Raw genomic sequence first — 26873 nt, forward strand, 5'->3', positions numbered from 1 at the left:
CTTGTTTTCATGCTCTTAATGGTTATGTTATTTAAAACCATTATTTGGTGTTGGGTGGAATGGGTCTATAACCTGAAAATATCTTAAAGAAGCAGGTAGCTGAATAAAATTGCTTGTGAATTTCTCTTTGTGAAAATAAAAATACAAAACTTGTCATATAAAATGTCAGAAATGGCAGTGCTACATAAAACCCCTGCAGGACTGCGGGCTTTTTTAAAAGAATAAGGGAAAAGTGTACTTTATGCCTAGGTAATTAGTGGTGTTTTACCACTGAAATGTACACCACTTGGAGGAATAGTCACCAGAGCCTTTCGCACCTGCACGGGGTATGAAATTTGAAACAATTAAAACAATATTTCTTCCTGAAAAGAAGTCTATTGTGCCTTAGCAAAAAGCATATTGCAGGAGTGAAAACAAATGTGGGGAAGCAGAATGTGTGATAAATGGAAAATGTACTGTCAAAGACTTTCTGACATGTCTTTTCATTCCTGAAATTAAATATGGAATAACTTTGTGAGCAAGTGTCAATTGCAAAGCTGAATTTATTGTAGTATTCCTTGTGAAAGGCTTTTGCCTTACAAGAATTGTAACAGAGAATTGTGTGATTTTGCTTGTTTTTTAAAAACAAAAAAAAAAAAGGGTCTTGTGGTTGAGAACTGAAAACTAAATAGTATGGGGTTAGAAGTCATCTAAAAAATGAACTACTTGTCTGTATTCCTGCTTACCTTCTAGGTGAAAAGAACTGTAGAAGAGGGGATACCACAACAATTTTTATATTAAATATTAGTTCATTTTGTCCTGTCCTTGCTGCGCAGGTGTTCGCTCTCTGTTTCTTCAAAGGGGGGAAAAGAAGACTGCAGTTTCAGTCACTTCATTTTTACACTTGCATATTCCATGGATGTCACTAGATTCTTGTTACATTTAAAAAATTTGATATGTATCTTGAGAAAGTGAATACCTAAAGAAGAACAATCTTCTAGTAGACAGCTCCAAATGTCATCCCTGAGTGCTTGTGGAAGTATATTAAAATTATTTCTTTAGAAGAGAAAAGGAGATGAGTTGTTTGACAGAAAGAAAAAAAAAAAAGGCATTTTACTTTCATTAGTTTTTGTTTTCATGGTCATCTTTGTACAGAAAAGGTGAAAAAGCATTTAAGAAAACAAAAGCTGAAATCCTTTGCATGCAGGGTGCAAAGCAGGAGGAGCCACCTGCACTCCACGGGCACTTGGTGCCATCCCTCTCCCGCTTCCCTATTTTTGGAAGCCTCTGTAGAAGGTCAGAGGGAAACATAACCCCCAGCTCCTAAGGCAAAAGCAGCCTGGATTATCATTCATGTGAAACTAAAGACGGGGTGCTAATAGAGAGCAAATAGTTACTCCTGTTAGTATTTCCTAGATGAACGCAAGCAGCTTAAATTTCAGTTGTTCAAAATTAGTTGCTGAATTAAAAAAACTGTTTAGCTCTTTTTTTTCCCCCTTGGTCAATTGTTCATTATTTCAATCTAATGTTTGAAATCTAATCACTGTTGCTAAGAAAATATTTCAGGAAGCTACCTAGACAAAGTATTTTAATATAAATATTAACAGCTATTTGTCAATTTGATCAGAATAAATCATATATTACGCATTCACAATCATATACTTTGTTCAGTTTTAATGTGCAATTGCTGCACTTACATTAGGAAGCAATAAATAGCTATATTGATACTGTATGTGTTTTATTAGAAATAGCCATTGAAAGAAAAGCATACAGCAGATTGCAAAAGAGTTGTTTGGAAATTCCTCGGTTTCCTGGTGGTTGTCTCCTATTGAGGCTTCTTGGCTCCGGTCTCTGCGGTCAGACAGGGATGCACTGAACACAGGAGGTTGCTTCCCGTATCTGTGAGCTGTGCTGGGTTTTGTCTCTAACAAAAAAAAAAAAAGGGTGGGGAATTGGGATACAGGGGAGGGTCAGGGTGGGATACATGGAGAATTTGACTCAGGGTTTTGGTCCCACTACACCTGTGCCCATCCTACTCTAGCTCCAGCTTCCTAACAAGTGTGTCTTCATTAGTGCAACAGCACTGGGGAAGGGTTTTGCCTGTTGTGGCCGGGGCTGTGGTGCCCTGTGCATCCCCAGTCAGGATCGTGCCAATCAGCGGCTGTGACCCCTTTGAGAAAATCTCAGTGCATGCCTTCTCCAAGGAAAGCTGGATTTGTGTTTTCTCTTAACAATCTTTTTTTAATGTTAACTAAAATAATCAAATCTTAAAGTATATTTAGAAGCTGCATTTAAAATTCTAGTCCTGCAGGAGGGGAGAAAGTGCCAATTTTACCATTGGATGAATACCATAAACTGATTTATGGCTTCTTTTGACACTCAGTCATGCGGCAGAGGCAAAGGAGCAGCTGGTAATGCAACCAGTAAAAGTTAAAATAAAGAGGAGGAAATGCTATATAACAGAAGCAGAGGGATATTATTAGCTCCTGCACCCTGCTAGAGAAGATCCATGGAATGAGAGTTCTTTAGGAGGCCAGGGAAATTTCCCCAACACTCCTATAGTCATCTCCCACACACCAGCTTTCAGGACTGGTGTTGCCCAGTGGGAGCTGGTCTGGACCACGCTGTGCCATGACAGAGATGAAGGGCAATAGATGCAGAGAGTTGCTGGGCAATTGCACAGCTGAGTCCAATGCTTGAAGTGTGCTTTTGCTAAAAGGGACTTCTTCAGTGTATTTAAGTGTGCTGGATAAGAGATCAAAATGTCAGAAGTTGAGACAGCTTGAGGAATTAAAACTGAACTTTTTTCTGTGTGTTGCATTATCAAATTGGGCAGGACCAGGGTGACCCTTCATTTGAAGGCCGGTGGCAAAGTACAGACCTGGTGGGCAGTGACGATTGCACCTGGATTGCAATGCTCGGAGGATGCCATGTCAGTTACACATGGAAAAATCAGGATTCCTGTCCCATACAGCCCTGTCATGGGAAACGTGTGGCAGTCCCTCTCCTAACCTCACCAATGTCACTAGTAGAGCCTTGAGTCATGCTCATACATCTCTCAATGAGAAACTGCTCCAGACATTGATTGCTCTGACAGTGCAACCTCCTCCTCCTCCTATTTGACCATTTGCTTCCTAAAATGAGCCATCGACCCCCCTGAGCTCAGTAGGTGGCAAAGTGTGAGATGCTGTAATGTGTACAAATTCAAATTTCTGCAAGGAGTGAAAAGGCAAGAAAAATTAACATTAGTAATATTTAACTTCGAAAAAAAACCCAAACCAAAACCCCACAACCTCCCATCCCAACTTTCTTAAAATAGAAAGAAGCTCTTCACGTTGGAAACTACAGAAGGAGCATTTAGAAGGGCAAAGAGAAGAATTCAAACCCTGGAAAAGGTACATGGGATACCAAATGAGGCCAAGTTTGGCTCAGGATGTTTTTTGTGACCCTTCTCTGCACATATTCCAGATGAAATTCCTCTTTCTTAAATACTGAGTTGAACCATACCCAATACACTGAAGAAGATACTGTTGACACTTGAGTAGCAGCATGAACACCTCCCTGTGCCTGCCGAGGACACCTCTTGTGGTACAGTGTAAGATCACATTCACTCTTTTCATAAGCGCATCACATTGATACTGTTAGTTATGGCAGGACCAGCTCAGGCACACAACTGCCCCTCAATCCTTTGCAGCTTTTAATGAGCTATCAAATTGTAACAATAAACCCTTTCAATTAGTCTCATGCATTTAACATTGAGTTTTACACTATGGAAAGGTCACCCTTGCTTGCATTTTTTGACTTAAGTTTAGGCAGTTTGTTGTACATAGCAGCCCCCAAATTCCTTGCTGCTAATGCTTTTCAACTTAAGTCACTGAAAGACTTTATATTTTTGTCTCAAGATAGCAAATGAAAATACTTAAAGATCTGTCCCATAGCTGTTCTTGACAATTTCTGACAGTCATTTTTCTCCAACCTCATAATTTGTTTCTCAAAACCACTAATTTCCATTTTGTCTTGGCTCAATTTCTCATGCAAATTATAGTTTCTCTGCTAATCTTTAATCTTCTTTTGAGTAGTTTCTCCTGTGTCACCATGTCAAATGGTTTATTAATGTCCAAACAGGAGATCTCTTACATCAGCTTTCTTTGATAAAAGTTTTCTAGAAGTCATTTAATTGCATACACAGAATACTTGGTAAGTTCATCTATGTTATATACTTGCTTTCCCCTTTGTCTCATCAAGCTTCTCTGTCCTTTCCTTCAAGATTTCTTCAAAAGCATTAAATACTTTAATACTTTGGAGTCATTTCTTTGAGCCCTATTTTTAAATATCGGCACTATGTTCTTGCACTGTATTCATTTTGATCAGCTGGAAGCATCTGTGACCTGGAAAACTTATCATAAATACTTACTGTAGCTCCTTCTGTCTTTCTTTCACTTCTGTGTCCGCCAACCTGGACATATTAAATTTCTTGAGTTTTGCTTCCATCTTAGTTGTGATCATCTCATATCCTCCTTGCCATTATTTATATCATCTTGATCCATCTTCAAAACTGAGGTCAAGTTCTTATTTAAAGCGGTATCTAGATCATCCTCGATCTATGTCCTATCTGTATTTTACAACACACTTTTTCTCCCTTGCTGTTCTCCTCTTATTTGTACACAGCAATCTTCTTGCTGTTTGTTCTGAAATACAACTCTTCAAACTTGCAGAATGACGTTTGTTTAAATTATATTTTAAAAATAGGATAATATTCTTTATAAATAGTGTGATATTTTTCATATACATTAACCTTTTCTAAGTCTGTTTTGTGCTTTTTTAAAAGCAAGAAAGCAAGTGTGTTATTTCTGTCATTTTAGAAAGTGAGGTATGTTTTGTTTCTCAAAAAAAAAAAAGCTAAAAAGGAAAAGCAAAAGCTCCCAAACTGCAGATTGAAAATTAGTTTGTCCTTAGCAAGTGAGATGGTTTTGGCAGCAATCGCACTAAACAGGGATTTTCCAATCTTGGCTGCTAACATGAGATTCCTTGTTTAGGATTACATTGCTTGTAGATTACAGAATTGGCCACAGAATAGACACACTACTCAAATGACAGATTTGTCCAACCTGTGCCGTGTTACAGGAAACGGGGCCATGTTTTGTAAACCAGAGCTAATATTTTCCATCTGTAACCAAGTACAAGACTGATGAAGGACATAAAGAATATTCTGCAGTGGAGAACAACTGGAAGAAGAAATCCCTAGTCTTTTCAAAATAAAAAATGCACTTCATTTTTATTTCTCTCCTTATAATTCATAGTGTCCTGAAAATGAATGTTATTCTTCTCTAGAAAAGTGTACCTTAAACAGCCCAAAGCATCTATATGCAGACAGATTCTCCAGAGAGACTGTTGTAGCTCTTCTGCACTTTAAGACGAAATATTTCCATTTAGTAGTTGACTTTGTAACATTCCCATGAAAATGCATTGCATATGTTGTTGGGCAAAATGTCAGAGATGGGTCAGTTATGATGTGCTTTCTGCCCCCCTCCTTCCTACAGGACTGAACAGGCTCTGCCAAATTTGATTTATTTTCTAGCATACCCAAACTTATACATGTTATGAGAAAACCAGGACTCCTGCTCCTGCTTTACCCCGGCAATCCCCACTGAATGTGACAAATCTAGAAATGAAGTGGTAGATACTGGCCATAAAGAGCCGCTGCTTTCTCACACGAAGAATGAGCAATGGTGAAATATTTCACGTGTTCACTTCCACAAATGCCTTAGTACTTGGGGACAGCCAACTTCTGGTAATTGTTAATAGATATTTAGGTTATCATAGTGCTAAAAGGTCCCATTGAAGTACAGCTTCCCATTTGGGGAGGGGGGAGATGGGCCCTTCTAAACCACTGAAGAGAGATCCGCATTGAAGCTGCTCCTTTTTGATAGTGGACAGAAATAACAATGCATCTCTTCCTGGAACAGGTATTGCCAGCAGGCTGGGTGAATCCTGCCCTCAGCTGGCCACTTCTTTTCCCTGATAGCAGCGGCAGAGCTGCAGGTGTTTACACTGTATGTCCCTGATCCTCAGAGTTGCTGAGCATCTTGCAGCCTGTAAGCGTAACATGTGAATACCCATCCCGAGGGAAGAGCCCCATGTTGTGGATCGGGAGCTGAGCTATGGGCAGGTAGATGGACCTGTTCCTCCGTGCCCCCAGCCTTTACCTCATGGTGCACTAATGCCCTGGGTCCCTGTATGACGTGTTACAGTCTGTAAATGGATTGGTGGTGGATAAACTGGTGTCTTTGGCTAGCTGTTAGGTTGTGGGCCATCTAGTGTTCCTTGTTCCCTTTGAACAAAAAGGTAACAGTGACAATTTGAGATGTTTTCCTGGTTTGTCCTTGCTAGAGGAGAGCTTGTTTGGGAGATGGTGTTGAATTTTCAAAACTGGTTGAGAAAAGGGGAGGCTCTGGCTGGGATGGTGGCAAGGGTAGTTTTCTGTCAGGAGCTCTCACTGAATTCATCACGTGTGGACCAAGTGTGTGTGGACAGGAGTTCACAGTTGCAAGGCTGAAATCATGTTTTAGAAGATAGGGTGAGAAGTGGCAGTGTGAAAGTGAGAGCTGTGTAAGATCCAAAAAAAAAAAAAAAGATGATGGCCCTCAGTGGATGATAGCAGGGTGCAAGAGGGAAGACGACGTTTGCCAGGCTGGGACTTCCAGGGTGCTGAGGTGGTGTACCCAGGAAATGATGCTGGTTTTGTGCAGAACAGATGGCCACAAAAGTTTCACATTTGTGGAAGGAGATTTCTAAAAAGGTAGACTTTGGCTCGAAGTATTTCTCTTGAGGTTGTGGTGCCTGCTGCAGTCATGGGGCTGTGTGTTAACCACAGTGTGAAAAGTGCTCTATGTATAAAGCAAATAGTTCTCTGCCCAGTTGTATTCAATAGCAGTGACTGCGCAAAGCCTGTGAGTGGCTTTTTTTTTTCCCCATAAAGACTGTCACTCCTGTAAACTGTTGCACACATTTCCACCCTAATTTCCATCTGCACAGAGTAGCACGTGGCTAATCTAGGACTCTGGTGGAGGTGTACAAATATTTTAAAGTGCTCCTAGAAAGGAGGTTTTATGTATAAAGATTAGTAAATCACTGGGGGGAAATGCAACTCAGTTATGTGTTTCAAAAGAAGTAAAGTAGCAGAGGTGTTTTTTAACCAGACAATGGATCCAGCTGTAAAATTTCAGTTAGTAACCATGTATTTCTAATATAGAGACACAACTTCTCAGAGCTTGTAAAACACATAGGTACTTTCAAGTAAAGTTTAGTATCAAACAAAATGGTTTTCTCATACTGAGTAACAAACTTTTCCAAGAGGAAACAGCTTGTAGGGATGTTACAGTCCCAGCCTTCAGTAGGCTATATAACAGAACTATTGGTACCCTCTCAAATGGTAACAGTATTAGGGACTGTTCCTTCAAAGAAGCTGTCAATCCCACTTTAGGTAGTCAGTGTCTTATTAAAATAATGATGGAAAAAATTAGAGACTGTGATTAGGAGGTGGTTCATCTGGGGAAATGGGTACCTGCTTAAGATAACTTGTTCCAAACTGGGAGTCTGTGCTAGTCTTATTGTAAACTAAGACTCTGAGCCATGGTCTGGGACATACTGTGATATTTGCAACTACAATTCAAGTGAGTGAATACTAAAATTCAAATTAGCCTTAGTTTGAGGTGTCTAGCTATAGAGGGGGGTCAGGGGTTGGTTTCTTCTGCATTTTCATCTGGTAAGAGCAAGAAAAGTTTTTCCAAGTTAAGTCCTGATTTTGCTTTAGAATGGGGTTTAGGATTGGGCCAAAAAGTAGGTGTACTTGTGTATTTGGTAATATTAATTCTTCTAGAGTGAACACTGGTATTGTTTTAATGTAATACCTTCTTCACCTTGTGAAGCAATAATCATTGATGCTTGGTATTGCTTTTGCTAAGGTTAAGTCTAGAGTTCAAGCTTTGATTAGGTCTGATTTGAGAAACAGAGAAGCCTCATTATCAGTAGTTCATGTTAATCACAGGGAGAGGGAACAGCAGAGCTGTGTACCATTTCCCACACTTTTAGCCAGGAGGAAGTGAAAGAAGCAGCACTTTGGTGGTTGCTGTGTGGGGACGAAATTAAGTTTGAAATTGGAGAACTTGTTTGACCTAGGTAAAAGAGACACACAATAAAGCTAATCCTCCCAAAACGAGAGCTGGTGTTTGAATTGCTGAATACTGCCTTGCTCTTTCAAAGCAGGTCATGGACAACTGGCTATCTCGATTCACTGGCTCAGGGGAGTAGTGTTTTTTCTGGCTGGTTCAGATGAAGCTGGTTGCAAGTCTGCAGTCTTACGCCACTTTTGGCCAGGCAGTTTAAGGGCAGACATTAGCTGTCCCATGCACAGGCTGCTCCTCTTGTCTGGTAGGCTGCACTTGATTTTAAGATCAGTAAGAAAGTTGGGAAATAGCGTGGTTTCAGAAAAATAGAGGTAGCTAAGCCTATATAACTCTTAATGTTTGCAGCTACAAGATAAAGGCCAGCTTTAGCAGACACATACTTTTCTGTTCAGCATTTGCCAGAAATACCCATGGTGATTGTGACTAGGTCTGCTGATTGTGGCTTTACGAGTAGAATTGGAGCTAGATTTACAGCTGTCAGCACAGGGGATTCAAACACACATTTATTGTAGGAACATAGTTCTGCATAGGTAGGACGAGAGCTGGCACTTGCAGGAACCTGTTCCTCTTTGGAGTAGGGTTAAGGTTTAGTTTTCCTAAACTGAACTAAATACTTCTGTAGTATTAAGGCAGTGGTTAGTGCTGAGATGGAGACTAGCTCAGGAAAGCCAGGGCTGTTGGTTCAGTTCTTGGATCCTTGTACTTTAGTCAAAGTCAGATGCGGAAAAGGAGAATGTTTTATGGTGTCCAGTGTTGGTCAGGGATATGCCATCTTGTTAAATAGAGCCAGCCTTGCAGCTCCCACTGCCAGGACCCCAGCTGGTCCCTGTAACTGGCTTGCTAGTTTTGAATCAAGAATGAGTTACCAAAGGCTAGAACTAGTGACAGCTAAGGATGGAGGTTAGCAGTGGGATTGAAGACTTGCTTCTGCCTTTCAGGTTTGGGCTGGAAGCTGGGCCTGGATGTGTGGTTGTCTATGACTCATCCTGGGGCAGTGCTTGCAGGTGGGATTAACACCAGATTAAGTAAAAATATGGGACCAGAAGGAATTAAACACCTTATTTGTTCAGTTCTCCCCACTGTTTCCCATTTTGGGAAATTTACTTTTCAGCTTGTGTCCAACTCGCTTGGGAAGGTCCTTTTGTGGGTGATACGTGAATCTCTGAGCACAGCTCTGACCCCTTTACATTTCTTTTCAATGGTAAATTGTTATTTATAGCAAGGAGTTTGACAGAGGCTGTGGAATTACTGGCTGTATGCTTTATAAAGCAAGCCAAATGAGGAACAAAAATAATTCGGATTCAAATTCCTCTAATCCCAAGCTCTGCATTAGCTTTGCTGCTATTCATGGGATCCATAAAAATGTGCATTAAAGCCTTTCAGATTTGTTCAGTTCTTCTGTTATCTTGCAGAATTTGGACCTTTAGTCCAGTTAAACCCTGGAAAAATAAGAACTTGGTATATCTGGAAATTTGATAGCAGACATGGAAGAAGATGGTACATAAACTGTTAAATTGCTGCCATGTGAGGACATGGACAGGAGGAATATGTGGACCAAAGGGAGACTGTGGTGTTGCCGTGTGGGAAAAGCTGTTGTGTTTTGCAGAGTGTTCCTCCAGGATGGGGAATGACCTGGGATGCCCTGGAGACATACCTGGGCACTGTGTTGGAGTCATGCACAAACACGTGGCAAGAGAGTGACTTGCACTTGGCCCTGATGGTTTGCTTTTCCATTTGCACAGCAAGTAGGTTGGTCACTGTGCTGGCAAATTAAGAGGCTGTCATCTTCTGTGGCACAAGAGTGAGCTCCTGGGGCTAGGAAAGGCAGTGAGAGGGCAGTAAGAAAACCTGTGGCCAGATGGGATTGTAAACTACTGGGAAAACACTAGGGAAGAATGGGGAAAGCAGTTGTAATAGTTGTAAAAATTATCTGCATCAAACTATATGTATCTTGGTGTAGTGAAAAGCTTTGGCAGTGCTTTGTGAAGGTCTGCAGTGAAGTGTGAGCAGATGAAGACTAGAAGCAATCATGGTAAATGATCATGAGGCTTTACCCTTCCAAATGTTTATGTAGGACAGCTTGTGTTGTCCCTTTTTTGATCACCTGCTTGCTGCTGGGTATTTTCCCTTTCCTCCATGGACTTCAATGGAGCAGCAGGCTAATAAAGGACTGGATTTCTTTTCCTCCTCTGTTCTGCTAATACCTGTTAGGAAGATGACTTAAATGTCCTGGCAAGCAGATCTGAAGCGTATCCCTGAGCTTTTGGGAGACCTAGTGAGGGTCCCTGCATTGTGCAACCTTCACTCCCAGGGGTCCTGTCAGACTAGAAATGTGAGTTTTGGTGTTGCCAAAAGGTGAGAAAGATCAGTAATTAGTTAATTTCCTCATAAACACCAAACTTGCTCAGCCCTGCATGTTATGGTGGATTATACCCAGGTCCATGGTGAGCCTGGGCTTTCCCAGTCCATCCTGTCCTCCAGCGTCTTTGCTGTGTGGTTAGACAGCCCTAGGCTGGATGTGTTCAGCCAGAAGGTCCTGGGGGCCATTCCCCCAGTCTCCCTGTGGGACACGTCATCCACTTGTTCCTCACCATGGGGGACACTCCTGGAGGCTGATATTTCATATTGCCACGTTGCCGCAACCCTCCATGACAAGGAGAAAATTTCAGTCACTTGCCTCATTGGGTTGCAAATGTTTGAATACCGCAACTAATAGCCTGGGTAAGTGAAAGATTAATTTCTATACCACCTGGCAGCAAGCTGTGGATTAGGCTGTTGTCCCTCGTGTGGGTTTAATGTTGGAGGAATGGGGCATTCGAGTACCCAAACAATTGGCCTCTTGTTTAAACAATGAGCTTCTCGGTCTTGTTAGCCAGCGCTCTTAAATTTTCATTTTATCCTGGTATGCAGGCTTGTGTGATGTGGAGAATTGCTTCAGCACAGAAAGACTGCAAACCTGTTCAGTTAAAGGAAATGCTCAGATCCAGCTGTTGGCGTCCCATGAATGCCAGTGCTCCTTGCAGAGTAAATAAGACTGACACACTCTGCCCTTGGAACAGATATGATGATTTGTGCCTTAATTCTCCTGAAAAAAAGAGCCTTTGTTGGGGAACGACGGTTGGGGGGAAGGGGTGGAATGCAAAGCTTGGTGCAGAAAATGCTCAGTGCGACAAAGTCTTCTGCAGATAACAGTGAGGTCTCTATAGCATGAGCCTAGTAACAAGGCGCTGTAAGAAGCACGTACGGTACAAGCTCCTGTTACAGCTATAGAATTGTCTTGTAAATTTTGAATGCTTTCCTCTAGTGGAAGAGCATATGGTACGGAGTAACTTAGCCTGTTTCTTGGAAGTGAAGGCAGAGGGTAACAAGCATAGCAGTGGTATGCATGCACTGGCCCTGTGTGCAGGACCCTACTCAGCACCATTTATGTCTGGCTTTTCAATTGCCTTGGTTTTGGTGACATGTTGCTGCACTCAGTTGTGTGTGACAGGATTGCTTGGGCAGCATTAGATGGTCAGCTGGTTATGTCAGACGTCTTAGTATGGGTCAGGAAAAAGTATGGGGATGTGTACAACAGATTTGGTATATTTACACATATAAAGGTCTGTAGCAGTTTCAGTGCAGAAGATGGAGTGGCTGTTGGGTCAAAGCTTTGCAGCTTTTCTAATGCATGACACTTGTTTCAGGCAGCAGCTGAGCCCACAGCCTATCTGCAAGGAGTTTCACTGAAGAAATCCCCTCTGCAGGGGCCCAGCAGCCCAAATCAGCCTTTTCTGCAGGATAGTGAAGCACTGGAAGACTGTTGAAGGAAACTGTTACCAGGGGGTTAGTCTTGCTCTTTTTAAGTGAGGTATGAGTAGCATCCCTTGTCCCGCCTTCATTTATTATTATTGTGTATATTTATATATGTGTGTATTTTAAATATACATTACTAATAACACATTGAGAGAGCTGCTTTGTAAATCAAAAAGAAATACTTCTACCCTTCAGCCTGATATGATGTATAGAGGGTTTTCTTTCAGATAAGTTAAAATGGCAAAAAGAGAGGAGGTGTGGTCCAGTTGATGAGGTGGTAAAATCAGAGTTGGGACACTTAAGGTGAGTGGCCTGAAAACAAGCCTGCCTGAAAGTGCCTGCCAGCACTGTTCAGATCAACTATTATTGCACAAGAACATAGGGTAAACACTCAGAAGCATCCACATGACTTCACTGAGTTTTTGGTTCCTGACTAGTGTAGATACTTTGAAGACTTCTCTCACAGCAGGCTAGCAGCCTGACACTACCCTTAGATGAAGTTACAAAGCAGTGCAGGAAGTGTCTAACCCTTAATCCTGCTTTGAATTTAGGTGGCTGCAGATGTGCTGCCAGGAGGACAAAGAGCAGGAGGCTTGGCCCCAGGAGCTCCAGTTCTTGGCCACCACACCTGGACATTGCCCCTGGCCTGCACCTTCACCTGTGGGACAGGCCATGGCTCATCAGGTGCATCTTGCTGTAGCAGACACCTGCTGCAGGGCACAGAGGGAGTGTTGCCCCCCCACCTCCCTTGACAGGGCTTCACTCCACATAGAGCAGGGCTGTGTGGTGAGGGGGAGGGGGGGACACAACCCTTCCAGCCTTGAAAAACACTAGTGGGGCTGCAGACAGGCTCCTGTTGCACAGCAGCCAGACTGGCTGGCACCCCAAGAGGGTTCTTCATCCCCAGACAGCTGCAGCCAGCCCTGGCTGGGCAGGAGGGAGGGGAGGCCCCAGGGCAGCTGCAGGGGAACCTCAGTGGCACCCAGGATACCTCTTCATGTGCCACACAAACCACTCATGCTCCAGCTGTGAGCCACAAAACAGACCCCCCTCACACCTGTGAAACAAAACCCAGTAGTGTGCAGTCCTTATGCATCACCCCCATGACAAACAACGAGGATCCAAACCACACCAGTGACACACAGTGGAGACAGGACATGTGTGCTACTCCTGCAGTGTACACGAGTCACAAAACCAGGGGATCATGAGTGTGCTGTGTGTGCCCCACACCACCTCTGAAATGTGAAATATTTCATCCAAGCAGGCTGGTTAACAACACCCTCTCCCCTTTCAGGAGAGCCAGACACACACTCTGCCCCCCTCAGCTGCCATTACCTCCATAGAAGCAAGTCCAAGGTAGCTCCCAAGCAACTCACTGTGCTTGGGCTGTGGCACAGCAGATGCTCAGCCATGAGAGAGTGAGCTGCTGCTCTGTGTAACCCAGCTCCCTCCTGCCACAGTGTGTTTCAGCTGTGAGCGTGCCTCAGCAGGAATGCTGCAGGACAGTGCTCCTGACTGCTAAGCAGAGCTTTGAGTCAAGAGTCTGATCACACAACACCTTCCTTCTCCCTGGGGGCACATGCCAGCATTTTTATCCTCTCCTGGTAGGGGGTAACAAACCATATTTTTATTGAGTCTGGAGAGAGTGAAGTGCCAGGATTGCTGTGGTGGAAGCCTGTGCTTTAAAAAGCCAAGAGGTATTAAACACTCTAAGCTGCTGTCCATTCTGCCATGCTGGGGCTGAGGAGGCCAGGAGCCACACAAGCTGCCTCCCACTGAAAACCTTCAAGTGCAGTAAATCTAGATGCTTTCCCTGTGCAGTTTCTGGCTCCAGCATCCCTGTTTGAGATGCCCCCATTACAAAAGACTCATGAAGCCATTACATTTTGGTTATCTAAAATGAATTTCTGTTACAATACTTCTCAAAGTTTGAAGAGAAGGTACCCATGTGCCAGCCACAGCACTTGCCAGTTACTGCTTATGCAGCATAAGGGAGCACTGCTGTCAGACACCAGTCAAATCCAGCACACCCCCTCTGGTCCATAAAGCTTATGTTTCCAGAGGAGCCACTCCATTAGCATGTTATCAGGATCATTCATCAGGTTACTCACTCATTGTCCTATACAGGTGAATGCCCCCTTGGTTTAGGGGGAGTTTAATTAATTATTTATTTACCAAGTCAGGCACAGGTGAGTGCACTCTCCTCCCCTCTGGAACACTTCTCTGAGAGCCACTCTGGCCACCAACAGCCATCCACCAGCAGTAGACATCCAAAAAAGCCTACTTTAGTACCTGCAGAGTTTATGAAACCTGGACACATTGAACAACTCAGAATTACCACATAAGGAGTACGGATCTTCAGAGCATGAGACTACCTCCAACTATCCCCTCTGAGGTACTATTACGACTTTAATAAGTATTAGTAGTAGAGTGGTACAATGTAGTTTCTCCAGGCCATGTTGAAAGGAAAAGACACCTTGAATCTTTTGTTATACCTGAAAAAAAGGCTTTAAATTACATATCCCGCTCCTGTTTTAGAAGGGATTTTAATACCACTGAGAAAGAATGCTATTGCTGGTAGGGGCAAGGGGCCCCACAGTGCTGGTGCAGGCTCACACAGTGTGTGACAGGTAACACAACATGCACTGGTGACTTCTCCCATCTTAAGATACAGGCAAACCCACTGCAACCTGCTGGCTGTGCCAGGAGGCCTCACAGGTGTGGGCAGGTACACTCAGCAAGCAGCCAGAGAAACCTAGACCAGTTACATCAGACAGTAAATTCTGTCTTACATAGAGATATACAGCCACTGCATCTGTCCAAGCCATGAGCTCTCAGCACCCTTATTCTCTTCTTCCAAGGCAGAGGTGTGGACAGATTATACCACAGGCACTGCAACCAAGAATTTTTCTTCCAAGTTCATTACATTAAGCTCTGTTTCACAGAGCTTATGCAAGAGACACTTTGATCACTGTAAATGTTTGAATAAGTAAAACTGAATTTGTTCAAAATAATTTGCAAGCCCAGTGGTTTTCTACCATTCTCAGCAGAAACACTCTACATTTTATTCAGGCTTTGCATGCTAGCACAGATTAGGCATTCAGTTACAATCTAGCAACGGTGTATTAGAGTTTAACACCACATCAGAGTGCCATGGAGTCAAAACATCTGCTGAGCTACCACCACCATAACTTGAGTTTCTATGAAGTACAAAAGTTTGACTATTGCCTCTAACCTTGAGTTTAGTGCATCTTAAAAGCAAGCTTCCATGTTACACTAATATATTCTGACAAGTGTATGCTAAAGGTGTACAATACTGAACATTTAAACACTTATGCACAAGACCAGACTTGCACAAACTGAACAAAACGTTTTCAGAGATCTAGTTCTTCCCAGCAGTATTCTGTAGTGCTGATACATCTACAGCAGGCCCCACAGATTTATGGGCATCCATACCTTACCAGCTATATAATGTATTCTATAGAGCATCTTGTGAAGTCTGTAGATGAAGTAGTGCTGGGCAATCTTACTTCTAGGGAGACCTGTTGTATTGTCTAAACTTATTCTTTCTTTGGCAGCTGTATTCCATCTTTCCTTTTCTCCTCTGATTTGAGGCCAAACAGATAGTTTCCTTTATTGCCTTCCTTGGGTGTCATATTTGCTAGACCCAGTTGTGGATTTAAATTCAGTGATCCAGAGGAAGGAGCTGTCTCCTCCATCTTAGCTTAATGGCCAGAAGAGTCAGGCAGCAGATCCCCCTGGAGTCAGTAATTTTTATCTTGTGACCTAGAAGACATCATTCATGTTGCAACTTGGATGATATTTCTGGAATGAGACATGAAATGTTAATTACTGGAGGCTGGGCCTGTGGAAAACATTCCTGTTTATCACCAACTCTCACCAAGGGCAACAGGGCCTTTATGCAAGTGCCTTGGACACAGCCACATCAGCCTGATCAAGTCCAAAGTGACAGTTGTCTAGAGCATTACCCTTATTCTTCAGGAGGATGATGGGCATTGTTCAATACAGCCTAAGGTGCATGCAGTAAACAAGTACACTTTTGGGTACTAAGTAACTGGTTAATATTTAGTTGTGCTTTTTGTAGAAACTAGAAGGTTTTCCTGCTCCTTAACATGTTTGTGGTATTTTAATCAGTTGCTTATTTGTCACAATACAGTCTGGCTGTACTGCTCTAATCATCTAGATTAGCACAGGTTTATTCTCATTTCTATCTGGTACACAAGGATTTCTCCCCAATGTCAAAGATGGAGAGAAGGAAAAAAAGAAAGTGACCCAGTGGCCCCATTACCATGCCAGTCATCCTCAAACGATAAGGCTTGTATGTCAACTACACCACACACATACAGCCTGCCACCAGAGCTTACACATACACACACCTTCACTTTCCAGGGTTTTACAGAAATTTTGTCAGTCACCTCACATAAGTACCATTTACTTGGGCCCACTGCCTGAAACCACTTTTAGTCCAGCACTCTGCACAGGATGGTTACAGCTAATAAAGGTACTTTTTCTAACCTAGGAATAGCCTTGGACCAGCTGCTTTCACTAGAAGAAAGGCCAGAAAGACTTGTTTTGCCCTATTTCTCTCCAGCATGTAGATATTCTAGAGACTGAATATTTGAAACAAGAGATAGTCATTTGTCTTTATGGGCTGCATCAAATGGTGGATTTAAAACAGTTGGAAGTATACAAAGCCAGGGTAGGAATGAGGAAACTCGGTTTGCTTCCTTGGTAACAAAAATCTACAGCACAGCAGGAGAACAGAGCATGATAATTAGGGAATTACAGCTGTTAGTCACAGAAAATATGCTGCAGTTGCACTTCAGGGACCCAAGGTTGTGGCACAGGAAGGAAAACTGTAATTTAAAGTCTGTAAGGAACTCTCAGCATTAGACTTCTTACTACTTATAGCATCTCTACACCTGTTTTGCAGGGCAGAAATCAAACTGACAAAAACACAGATCAGCAGGAAGCACCAAGGAAATAGAGTTTCCCTGCAAGAGTTGGGACAAGAACTACTTTTGTAAGAACTATTTTTAATAAGAAATGGATATTCCATCAGCTCTTGTTCATTGCCCCTCCTTCTCTGTTGGCAACTCTCTTTCTAAGCAGGACAATCAGGTGTGAACTTTTAAGATGAGGGAGAGGCAAAAACTTGATCCACAGAGTTACTCTGGGAGATAGCAGCTTCCTTGAGAAGCACCAGTTGTTACAAGGGATGTATAATGTGAGTCCCACTGAAACAGGGCTTGGTGACCTCCTACGTATTAAGCCAGAGCCTTGTGTTAGTTTCCTGCAAGTGGTAGCTGTTCCTGGAAGGAACTGAAGGATACAAAGGGAAATACAAGCCTCAGACTGAAGACAATACCACTTTATTCTCCTAGCCTTCACCTAACAAAAAAGGCTAACTCCAATCAAAGAGACAAGAACAAACCCAACAGAAGATACCTGCAATAACATCATTAAAGCAACTCTGATCATAGTTTGCCCAAAAACCATTGAAAGGAGAGGACCTGTTGGTATAGTTTATGACCAAGACACTCACCAAGTCCCTTCTGTGCAGTGCTGTGCCACCTCCTCTTCTTCCAATGGGAGCTGGTCCCACCCCAGAGGACCAGGACGTGCTATAGCTCCTGCACACCAGAAACCTTCACCTGACTTCAGCCATCCCCAAAGCTGGGCAAGAGGCTGTCATGACCACACACTTTCAGCAGTGGATTTTTATCTGGACAGAGACCTCGTGGCATTTTCCTCATCATACTCCAAGTGAAGTTGTATGCAAACCATGTCCAAAGCAACCTGTGAACTGGACTCTGATTTAGTTGAGAGAGAGTGGCTTTTCCAGACCTCGAAGGGTGTTAAGTTTTAATATTCTTTCAGTGAATTAAGCAAATTCATAGAAGATAAACACATTCACCCTGCACTAATATGCATGACTCTTGGAAGAGCTAATCCATAAACTTGTGTGCTTTACTTTAACTTTCGATCCAGCTAAATCCTCCATAAGGAGTTCCTCATTGCCATTCCACTCGAGAGGGGAACTTTCATTTGTTTACTTCTCCAAATCTCCTCCACCCTTTGTTCCACACCAGCCATGTTTGGGTTTAGTTTCTGCAGATAATCTTCCTTTACTAAGATTTTAGTGTGTGGAAAAGCACCTTTCTTGCTTCTCTGTCCTTAAATCAAGTTTCTTCAGAGACAGAGCGCCAACTCTTACAGGTGAGAACTGGAGTATAAGGGAACTTGAGGGAACCTAAACTTGCCAAGAAACACCCACCACACCCTGAGGCTGATCAAGAGCTGACAGCCTCTTTTCTTCAGACCTGCACCTGTGCAGCCTGACCACACAGCTGAAAGGCCAATACCAGGAGACCTCAGAGGCTCAGAGCTCTCTGTAGGGCACAACTTGCTCATTCAAGTGTCAATAAACAAGACTTCCAGCATTTGCTTGCTGTACCAGCTAACAGCTTTGCATCGCATCTAAGCCAAACTCATTCTTTCCATGGAAGAGCAGCTATTAATAACTTCCTATTGCCCAGCCTGCTGACCAGTAGCCAGGCCTCCCCAGTTCTCCTTGAAGGCTGGCAGCATGCCATGCAGATCAACTAATTCGAACTATTTTGGGCAGGAAGGTATTTCAGTGTCCTAGACCCTCAGACTGCCCTAAGCCAGCCTCTGTTTCAAGGTGATACCACATGAATTCTCTCACTCCTCACAGTTGTGCAGGGTGCCACAAGAGCTCAGAGTTGACCAAAACCCCTGGGCTCTGGGGTAAAACCCATCCCTCAGTACTCTGCCAGTTGTCTGGATGTCATTTTTTTCTGACCTTGTGAGCTCTAGGGAGAAATGGCAAGCGCTTACCCTCAAAGGAATAAAATCCTTTCATTCTTCTTGGTGAGTTGCCCAACTCGGAGTTAGCCATCAGCCACATGGTTTACTCACTTGGGGACTGGGGAAGTCATGCCAAATGCTTGATGGAGACTTCCTTCCCACCCTGTTTCTGGTTATTAGCAGACGCAAAAGCAAGTTGACTCCCAATCTCTCTCCCCAGAAGAGAACCTGCATTCTCCACCTTACCAAGACACAGCACCTCAAAGAACTGATGCCATTTGGAATAGAATTTCTGTACATTAAGAACAAATAGTAGCTGAGATGCACTGCAGTCTCGTAACATTTCCACCAGAACCACTTAACCATAATAACCTGATGCTTGGTTTTAAAGCCTTCTAGAGTAAGGTTGTAATTTGCATTGTGGAGTCCCATGCAGTGACTTGCCCAAGATGTACCTACACCCACTAGTTTTCTTGCTGGTACTTGTGCAGTCATTTCTCTGGGGGAGACAACAATTCATCAGGTCTTGGTACAATGCAGCCAATACATCTCAGTAAAGTTTTGAGTCCATCCTGATAGCGCCAAGTGCTTGATGCCCTTTTTAGCCGGCAGAATAACTAAGTATTTAAGGACAGATCCTTCCCCAAATAGACAAGAGCAGCCAATCAGCAGCTGTTTCTCTGGAAAGATTTTGCCAGCACTACAAATGCTCCATATGGAAGCAGAAAGATGCTAGTTCTGAGCAATAAATGCATGTCAGATGACACTGCCACTAAATATACCTGGTGACTGTTAGCACAATTGTTTTGCTTCCAGTCTAGTTCCCCTCTTTGGTGTGGGCAGCGAGGGCATCTTGAATGCAACAGCCCCAAGATGAATTTAGTTTAATCACTGAGTGTGAAGGGGGGGAGGGGGGGAAGGGAAGAAGGAAGGAGAACCAGTATTAAGTGTGGAAAGTAATACAAAAAGCTGCTGGGATATTAATAGTGTGCTGAACTAATAAGATGCAGTCAAAGCTATGAAGTTTCTGTAACACCACAGCAGCTGCTACTGTGAAGTAAGCGACTAGAGTGGATCTGTGTATTTACAGCAGTTATCTGAAAGCCTGGGCATGTAATTCCACTCAGAATCCCCACCAACACAAATACATTAAAAGCAGACTCAAAAAGCTCCTGTAAACCCACTAAGCACAATAGCTAAAGTTTCCACAAGAAATAATTCATAGTCCATCTATATGAGAATAGCTGTAATGCCAAGAGCCTTGCTGGACCAAACATGGAGCAGAAGCTCTTGCTGAGAGCAGGCTATACTGTAGCAGCCCCGATACCTTCCAGCCCTCTTCATGGCTTAAAAAGCCTTCTGGGACAGGGGCCTTTAACATAAAGAAGTCTGTCCCATAGAAGTTATGCTAGACAATGACTGTTTAAAAACTTTAGAACCACATTAGCTTTTTTTTTGGATGCACCTACAGGCAAAGTTGGTTTGTCTATTAAGAGACGAGACCAGGCATCTGTTTCCTTCAAGAGTTCACATCTGGAGACAAGCAGCCCCTTTAGCCAAGCTCTCAGCCCTGCTTCAGCTGCCTCAAGATCCGGGAGGCCAGCAGTGCCTGTACCATTCAGGGATACACCAACCACATGGAGAAGGAATATCAAGGCCCAACTTCATACCTCTGAAGGGAGAGATCAAGTTTTCCTTTGGAAGCATTATCTCCACACCATTTCTGGCAGAGAGGACAGCCATGGGAGGTCAAGGATGCAGGCCCTGGACAGACTGCTGAGCTAGCACAAGCAATGCCACTTACTAAGTCTTTGAAGGGTCAGTGCTATAAGAATCCCTTAGAGGTAGGTCTGCTCTAGAACTTTTGTTTTAGAAGGAGCAGGGGTTTGCAGCCTGACAGAGGCAGCTGAGCATTTGCATGCCTGCTGCTCAGCTCTTGCTCCTCCCCATATTCACTGCAGTTACTTGACCCCATGGTCTGGCAAGCCCATGTTAGACTCTGCCACAATCCCTTGGTGCTTCATGTTCTCCCATCTGCTTGAAAGACCTGAATGACACTGAGACACCAAGGTCTTGGAGAAGGAAGTAGTGCAAAAGTTGTTTTGGACACAGCCCTAGCAGACAGCTCTGGGCTGACTACTCAGATGCTTTAGGCTCATGAGTCTTCATGAAGTAACCAGGACACACACTTTCTACTGTTAGCAGATCACAAGAAGGACCCAAGTGCAGAGACCGAGGCAGACACATCCCCACAGAGCTAGCACAAAGCTCACAGCACTCCCCCCATGCAGGGTGGGAACTCCCTATGCTGGTAGATGGCAGCAACATGCTCATCAACCGTTCTCTTGTGTCTTCTGTGCTCAAAAGCCACCCACGGGCTTTAACACATCACCACAACCTTGTGAAAGGCTGAAGAAGTCTACATAACTGAGATCCCTTCACAACACACAGGAAGGGCAATATTCAGTGAACCCTATGGAAGAGGAGGGCAAAACTCAACCCACCATACAAGTGGCACCTGCCATGCTAGGGGCACACTAGGAGGAGCTGCAACCAGCATATCAGAATAAGTATTGCTACTGCCTAGAAACACTTCAGTGCTGGGTATGGACCGGCATCCCGTTATGGAATGAGTAGACAAGCACCTAATATGAATATATTATGGATTTGAGAGTAGATGAACATGGTCTCTATACAAGACTGCAGTTAAACAGAATCACCATGATCCCCTTGGACTTCAAGACAGGCAGTAGTCCTGAAGTGCCTAGAGCACTTGCCATGGTTAACTATTCCAGTGAGAGCCCTCTGAAAGTTGAGCAGCAGCCTAATGTTAGATAGCAAAACATTAAGAGAGTAATAAATGCTATTTTGTTAGGGAAGCTTTAGAGAAGAGTTACAGTTTTGAAGACTCATTTTAATCTTTTGTCACTGGCAGGGAAGGGGAGAAGTCAGGTTATTTAACTGCTTTTATGACAATTGCCAAATGGAGGATACCAGTGACTTGAAGAGAACATTGCTGTTCATCACAAAATTCCACTATGCTTTTCGTTAGGTGTGTCCAATTACTTCCAGTATAAATTAGCCAGACAGTTGAAAGCAGGTTTGCAGAAGATGAGTTTAACACTATTATCAAGTGGAAAAAAAAAAAAACCACACAAGGAAAGATTCATTTCCCATTAAACACTCACAGAAGTCCAACGCTACTTTGGAGATCTCTCAGACCCTGCAAAATCTTTCAGGCTTCCCATGTGCTTCACTGTCAAGATCCAGAACTCCAAGTCAGCACCTGATATTAAGTTTGTGCAACAGTTCCAGGAATAAAACCCAAGAACTTACTAGGGTCAGCTCTAGTAGAGCTGACTTCAAACTGCACTTTCAGGCTGCTGAGTAGATGCAGGAAGATGGCTCATAACACTGTTCTACCAACTTACTCATACCAAGTGTTGCTAATAGAGCCATGCAAGTAATATTACAAACCCTCTCCCCTGTCCTGCTGGGTTCAGTGACCATTCATGTTGCAAACTAACAGGTCACTTCAGCACCTTCAGTTAGGCCAGAAGGCAAGTAGGGAAAAGAAAATAGGAGTGATACCATGGAACTTTACCACTGGTAGCATGGGCTGTAGTTTTCTCTGAAACTTTAAGGCAATCCTGCAGACTCAGACAAGTTTCTTCTAGCAAAACTTATGGTTTTCTATTGTACTGACATGCAGAAAAAGGGCCTCATCCCATCTGCAATAACCAGCTCCAACAAAAGCAGAGTACATCATCTTATTTGCAATAGGAGACTTCCAAAGCAGAACACAACAAAACCTTGTTGAAAAGATGCTTTAACCACTTTACATATGGCAAAAGTACCAAGGCCTATTCATTTAATCTCCACTTCAAAACAAGGGAGGGAGGGGTGCAAGCACTAACCTGAGGACATAAAGCTTGGGAGAGCCTGGCCCTTGCAGTAACCCCAGGACAGCTTCTCCACAGGCAGCCTGAGCCTGAAGAGCTCTCCCCCCTGAGCCCAGTGCCTGCTTACCCCAGCCTTTCCCCCCCCCATCAACCAGAAAGGGCCAACCCTCAGTGAGGCAGCCCTTGGGAGTGCTGAACAGGATTATACACGCAACATCAGAACAGCAGCTCTGCACTGTAAGGAGACAGGCATACTGCTGTCAGGTAAGCAGCAAGTTTCTCAGTGGCAGTTTATCCAGCCTACCACACACTCAGGGCTGTTGGTGCTCCAAGTGTGATCATTAGTTGCCTGCACACCATGCAACTTAAGACTGTTCTCTAGAAGCAGACCAACTGGGGCCTGTTCTTTCACTGTCAGAGAGGGGGAATCTACATGGAGGCCAAATGAGAGCCCAAAGCACACCTATGCCTAGTTCCCCTATTGCCTACATCTTCTCCTTACTGAGGGGGATTAAGTGTAGAAAAAGCTTGATTATCTGGAACCATGCTGTGATCCTACACTTAAGTCTTTTTGCAGTTGGGTGGAACCAGACTGGGCACACAGCAGTGCAGGATGAGCAGTGCACACATGACTGAGATAGGAAGAGACACTAATAAAACCTTCAGGGCTTTCTCAGAGCATCCTGTCATTCAGTATAAGAATCAGAGAGGAAACAACTCCACCTTACTTGAGCTGGGCATTGAAAATAGTCAAGCTCCAACATTAAAGGAGCACACACTTGCTCGAGCACCAGTTAGTACAGAAATAGGCTAGGTGGTTTTATATTACCACCCACCTTCAACCAGAAAACATTAGCAAGATCAAGAAGAGACAGTCATGTTTTATGGTGAACAAGGTAAGAGTTTAAGGAGAATTTCACTATGGTGCCTCTTTGTTCAAGGCAGAGTTTCAACCAAGAGGCACCAAAGAGGTTTTTCATGGCAGAAAGCTTAGTCTTCAAAGCAACATGTGTTGCCAGTTGCAATAGCTATATGAATACTGAGCCCGTGCTACAACATACTCATACTACAGAGTTAAAGGTTTAATATCTAGACAGTTGAATATGGTAGTCCATGATATTATCAGAAACGTGAGTGAATAGGATGCCTGCACTGAACTTCACGTAAAACACTTCAGTGATACTAGCTTGTGCAGGAGCCAGGAGAGAACATGAGGATTTCAAACACACACACATTCAAGGAAAAACCCACTACGTGCCAGGAACCATGTGCTGCTGCAGCTGATCAGGGTGTATCAGCCATTCCAAGGAAGAGCATTTCTGTTGTTCCTCTTTGCAACTGCCACAGCAAACACCATAGTGGAAAGCACTGTGCTCACACCTACTCAGCAAGGGCAGCAGAAGTTAAAATCCTTTTGCACAAGGGCTGCTACAACACATCCTCTCCACCCCATGACGTTTTGCAGCTTAGTTGAATTTCAGGCATATAGTTCTGGGCTGTAAATATTTGTTTTACTAATCAGATCATTATTATTCTTATATATTTGCCTTCATCCACAGGCAGATTTCAGCATGGACCAAACTGGTAAGCTTTTCCCATCCTGTGTCTGGACCAGACATTGCTTAATCGTCAGAATCTAATTAGAGAAGGTCTTAAAACTAGATAGGAAAAACAGATAGTGAACTTAAACCTGATACAGGATAACCTTAAGATGTAGGGCCATGAACTAAAATAGGTGTTGAAAGCACAAGTAAAAGGAAACAATGTTCACAAGGAAACTGGCAGAATGACCAGGCAGAGAAACAGTGACAAGCAGGTCAGACATGATATTAGCAGAATCATTTGCAATATTGGGACTTCACCTACAAACATTAAAATCAGAAACTTACCCATTCTACAGAGAAGTCAGAGACCAGAAGCATTTCCATTTACTTCCCTGTAATCACACAAGTATCAACTGGAGTTGAACTAGATGATCGTTGTAGATCCCTTCCAACTGAAATATTCTATTCTAATTCTCTTCCACCATGATGATCTTCAGACAAGGAAACCCTAGTCAGTGCCACCAGACTGCACAACAGTACAGGGCCATTTTCCCCGTTTCCAGCTTCCTGGGTTTGAGACCATCAGACTTTCAAGCTGTCACAAAAGCTGCAATCTAGTAGAGAGTATTTTTATTGCCTTAAGTCCTGCACAGTGTGAAAGCTGCATGACAGAGTTGTGCATTGAAAAAAGTCCTAGGAATACAGATTTGAACATTAAAGTTCACCCAAGACAGACAGTCTAAGAGACAAAGGTGACATTAAGACTCTTCTAGATCTGGGTCTCTTGACCATACTCAGTGACAAGCAAGAGCAGCCATCAGGATCTAGGAAGAACCACAACATGACAGGTTCAGTGTTCTCTGCACAACTGGAGGTCTATGCCAAGTGTTTCAAGGGTCTCAAACTGAAAGTACTTGGAAGCTTGTGGGATTTATTATTCCAGATATATACACCAGAAGTAGAGTTCCAGTAAAGATGAGAATATACAAATACAGTAAAATACTGCTAGGTTGCTGTACAGCAAGCTGACCATGATGGGACCCTAAAGGCTCTCATTAGAGACCTGCAGTTCTAACCCTTGGTCTCACCATCCCTAGATGGCCAGGACTTTTGTGAATGACTTCATATTCCTCTAATTCTGGAAGTCTCTTCCAGACTTCCTTTCTGTACTTATCTTTTGATTCCTGTAGCATCTTTTACTCAACAGTCTGAAGATGAACCAGAGAAAACAATGAACTTACATCCCCTAAAAAAATTCCTATTGAAAAGCAAGCAGCAAGTTACTGGAACCAAGCTCAGCACAAGTTGGAAAACAAAAGGACTCTGCCTTTCCTACAAAGGTTGCCACACAGTCAGGTCTTGCATACACGTTGTTAGGAAATGATGGCCAAGAGACACAGTTGCAAGGCAGATGGGATGAACACAAAAGTTCTATTCCCCTTCCGTGTGTACCAGGTGGCTGCAGGCCTGGGCATCCTGCCTGGATTGTTGGGGTTACTCTCAGGTCTCACCCACAGCCTGTTATTGTCCCTGATTGTTTTGCTCAAAATGCTTTGATGTTTTCACCATTTCCTTGGGGCTGACTATGACTAGCTATCCACTGTAGAGCCTCAAGCCTGCAATGGGAGAAGGTTGGTAGGGGGAAGGAGATGGTTTGCATATGAGCTCAGTACCCCCATTTCTGAGCAAGCACCCAGAATTGGGCAATCGGTTGGCCACTGGCAGTGAAAGCAGCAGACATGCTTTGTTGCACAAGCGGGTGACCAGAAAGTGATGGAGTCTGTCCCTTTCCTTGTGTCCCCAACTCCACAGGGCTCATCCATCAAGAATTTACCACTCGCTCCCTCACCACATTTTTGCTAGCGAGGGAGAAGTGAGGAGACAGAGGGGCTGCTCATTTGGTATTTTTGCTCACTGCTTCCATGGTGCTGTGATATCTAAACAATACCAGCCAAGTTCTACCAATTTTTGGAAGCCTTAACTCAAGAGACCTTGCAACACCCCCATGCGGTTAAGAAAAGGATATTGGCTCATGCCACCCACCACTGAAACAGACACCCCTAGGCTGGAACGAAGCAGCTGTATGACACCATGCAACAACACTTCACAGCATTTTAGGGTAGAAAGCAATTAACCTTTGGCTGAATCCCCTTAGCTCCAAGCTACAAAAAGAGTGTTTGTTCTGTTTTCTTCTCTACCCCCCACCTCCCCCAAGTCTGCACAGCTCTGGTGTTCTCATTAGCTCACTGCCTGGGCTGCTTTCTGGACCCTGAAATGGAGAACAACAGTTGTCATCAAATTAATGGGCTGTTTATTCAGATATTAATTTTGTTTTTTCTTGCTCCTGCTCCAGAGTAGTGGCAGCTGATTCAGATAAAATTAGGGTGAGGCTGTAGTGCATTGTGTTTCTGTTTGGACAGTAAATACACTAGAGCAGAGATCTACTTCACATCTCAGATGTACTTTAAAGCAAGTTCAGGGAGTTCAGGCAAGGTCCTCTTTACAGGTCTGAAAAGAGGAACTACTTCAGCTGAGGGAAGACATCTTTCTGCTCACCACTGTTTCTTTCTAGGTTTGACTAAAATTTAGTACTCTTTTCTGTACTTAGAGAGCCT

The 26873-nt window shown here is 43.5% G+C and overlaps 1 long non-coding RNA gene across 4 annotated transcripts in view; it reads right to left on the reverse strand.

Moving 5' to 3' along the window:
- Positions 1-1626: 1626 nt before the first annotated feature.
- The window catches only part of LOC141950242 (uncharacterized), a 67779-nt gene continuing 42532 nt past the window's right edge, over positions 1627-26873 (reverse strand). For all 4 annotated transcript variants that reach the window (XR_012630965.1, XR_012630964.1, XR_012630967.1 and 1 more), the window contains one exon: positions 1627-1903. This is a non-coding gene — a long non-coding RNA (uncharacterized LOC141950242). The remainder of the gene's footprint in view (positions 1904-26873) is intronic.

This window comes from Strix uralensis, chromosome 15 (assembly GCF_047716275.1).
Source record: "Strix uralensis isolate ZFMK-TIS-50842 chromosome 15, bStrUra1, whole genome shotgun sequence".
In the NCBI taxonomy this organism is placed as follows: Eukaryota; Metazoa; Chordata; class Aves; order Strigiformes; family Strigidae; genus Strix; species Strix uralensis.